This window comes from Rhinoderma darwinii, unplaced genomic scaffold, assembly GCF_050947455.1.
Source record: "Rhinoderma darwinii isolate aRhiDar2 unplaced genomic scaffold, aRhiDar2.hap1 Scaffold_464, whole genome shotgun sequence".
NCBI lineage: Eukaryota > Metazoa > Chordata > Amphibia > Anura > Rhinodermatidae > Rhinoderma > Rhinoderma darwinii.
The window spans coordinates 208,372-211,944 of NW_027464009.1; positions in this window are offsets into that span (position 1 = coordinate 208,372).

A 3,573-nucleotide genomic window follows, 5' to 3' on the forward strand; every position below is an offset into this window, starting at 1 on the left:
GGATAGAGATGAGTCTATTCTATAATGTGTTATTATATTACCTGCAGGGGATGTTGGCACGGCGATGGACGATGGTTTTATTATCTCGCCAGACGTCTTTTCTGTAAATAATAAAACAATATATTATAGAAAAATCAAATAAACAATGTAAATGATGAATATAATGAGTTTTCTGCCATTGAAGACACAGAAGACGTCCAGTAGACACTTACTATTGATGGTCGGAGGAAGAGTCACCACTATTTTCCTCAGACGTGTTTTAGGTTTTTCAGTTTGTACATCAGATGTTCCTATGTGAAGAACATTACATTTATTGGTTATTTATGTTTCCTGTATTATCTATCCTGAGTATGATATACATCATATGTTTATAGTACCAATCTGTTATTATTATATATGGGATCATGTATCTACTACTGTAACTGAGAAGAATATTAGATGTCACCAGGGAGCTGTATGACATATAACAGGCTGCCGGCTGAGGACATTTCTACATGACTTCTAATATTCCTTATAATTTACAGTATGGGGACAGGACCCCCTTGTTCTTAGGTAAGTTGGGGGTCCGGTCACTGTGATCTCTGTGTGATTGACATAACAGAGATTTTATCCCCTTCAAGATCGGAGGACAATTGTAGAATAAAATGGTGGCAATAAATAAACTTACCTTGTACGGACTGAAATTCATCCATGATTTGTTTGAGTTGTCTCAAACCTCTGAGAAAAACACGTTGTGTTTCTCCTATAAGAAAAGAATGAAACCCACGACATTTTATTATCATTGGTGACATCTGGGGCCAAACATCGTAGTGATATGTAATAGAAGATTGTGGATTACTGGAGGGTCCTACATTGTACATCTGTAGTCACTGGTAAAGGGTTCACCTCCTTTATCATTACATTTCTATCAATACCAGAGATAAGTATATACTATGTGCACATAACGTATATTACAGTAAGGTAACGGCCTCCCATGTACTGAGACAAATGATCCGTAATAACGGGGGGTCCTGGAGATCTGCTTTTAAGAGGTCACCCACTTTACATCCCCCCTATGTATAAAACACATGTAATAATAGGGAGTTCTTCACACTAGAGAATTCACAACTGCGGCATTTCTATCTACAAGCTTCCATATTACATATAATATAGTACATTGTTCTTACCTTCAGCATAAGCTGGGATGGGAGAAGACCTGGATGGTCGGTCATTCTCAGATGCTGCTGTTTCAGCAACAGATAAAGCAAAGATAAGCCAGAAAATAAGCATTCTGCTCAGTACACTCGCCATAATCAGACGTCAAATCAAGGAGAAAGTGATAAGTTAACCTATGACTGCATTATGATGTCATCACACTATGACACCATGGAAGAACGTACCATGATTGGTCAAGAAGGTGGATGACATATCTGCTTTATGAAGTCATCACATTCCGTCCCGGCGCATATTTTGACAATATGGAATAACACTCAAAAGAGTGTGTAACCAGCAATATATATATATGTTGCAGTCCGTGGCCATTATATTTACAGACTCTATATTGAGTCTTTTGACATATACATATAATTACATTTCACATATATATCTATTGTGGGCTACTTGTATAAAGAAATATATATTGCTGGTTACACACTCTTTTGCGTGTTATTTCATATTGTCAAAATATGCGCCGGGACAGAATTCTCTGTCCGCGCATGCGCGGCCATACTGCGTTCCAGGGGTGCGTTCCATATGACGCACTTCCGGCAGTCCGCCATCTTGCGCATACGCACTATCGATCGCGGGACGCCATGGTTTACCCCATGCATCACCGAGAGCTGACACTAAGTTGTATTACATAACTTCTGTTCTTTTCCACTACAACTGTGTTGGAAGAATCCCTCTGCTCCTCCCCTTCATTATGAGTTGATGTCAGTTATTAGGGTAATTATATTATTACCTTAGTTATCTTTGCACTATTTACCTAATATTGAGAGATGTTGTTTTTTAACACATTTATTAGTCACATTGACTGATATATTTTCACTTTTTGTAGGATTATGTTCTTTGTATTAACTGATTTTTAACATATGTATTATTTACTGTATATCCCGTGTATCCCTATATATATGTGGCACTGTGCACTTTTGAAATTAGCTTGAGAAAGGTTCAGGTGTGATCCGAAACGTTGCTCATTCTTTCCACCTGGTGGTGAATAAACCAACATCTCCCCAACACTGAAGTCCTGGTAACGTGCACACGGCCTGATGTTCAGTTTACCTTGAGTGATGAGATTTTCCTATCTACTTGAACTTTATGAATCCTAAACACGTGCACCTCTGTTTGAAATATGCTGGGAGAAGGAGATTTTGATATTGTTGGTAACCCACCACAGGTGTTTGCCTACACCCAAGAGGATGCAGATCGCATTCTACAAGGACTCACTTGGGAAATGTTGCTTTCTTGAATATACCCACGATTGAAAGTGTGAGAAAAAAATGGGAAGCTGACTCTAAGAGGCAGATTGCCTTGGAGTTACATCTCTCCACATTGGGGGAATATTTTAAATGCCAACGAATACCACGTGAGATGCGATCTCATTTGAGACCTAATTTGTTTCCAACTAATTCCAGCTACAAGAAAAGATTTGAAGGTATCTCCAATAAATATTCTCAAGATTTGTTACTCTTATATATTGAATATTTACAAAAAGAAATTGAGATATTTAAGCTAAGACTCAGTGAAAGGAATGATGAACTCAAGGAGATGATGGTGATATCTGATTATGAAATATATCAGAATAAAATGTCCGATTTTTTTGAAAACATTTCGGAATGAGATTGAGAGAACAAAACGCCAAAAATGGCAACATGATCTGGACGATTACACATCAGGAAAAATATATTGTTGGCAGGGTGAAGATACAGAATATAGAGGTCCAGTGAAGAAGGACAGAAATGTACGGAGTCGTCAAAAGATGACAGACACCTTTATCACGGATTCGGAATTATCGGATGATCCATACAGTGTTCCTTTTTTAGGGGACAGTATCGAAGCCCCAGGAGAAAGCAGTCTCGCAGGGGCGGCAGGAGGCATAAGAGAGTCGGTGATCAATACCAAATCGAGGGGGAGGATAACCCCAGCACGAGGGAATCGCCACTACCAGACAAGGAAAAATAATCCATAAACCTCGTAGTTAATATTTCAACTATTTCTCATAACTAGTTACAGTTAAAAATCCTTAATCGTGGACTATCATTTTGTCCCACCAATGTTGTTAACTGGTTTGAATTGGATCTTGATTTAAAACGTTTTTTTAGAATGTTGAGATTAAAAGCACATTTTTCAGGACAACCAGTTTTGTGTTCTTCTGATGTAAATGTACCCCTGTCTAATGATGATATGTTTGATCTGAAAAGTTTAGACCTTACTATAAAGAGCAGATTTCAGCCACCCCAGAATTCACATGAGATTGAGGCATATATTTCATTGGTTGACAAACACATTCAAACATTTCGAACTAAGCAAAATAAAAGGGATAACTATCATAGAAATATGACACGGCTAGAACAGATGGCTTTAAATTAATTTGTT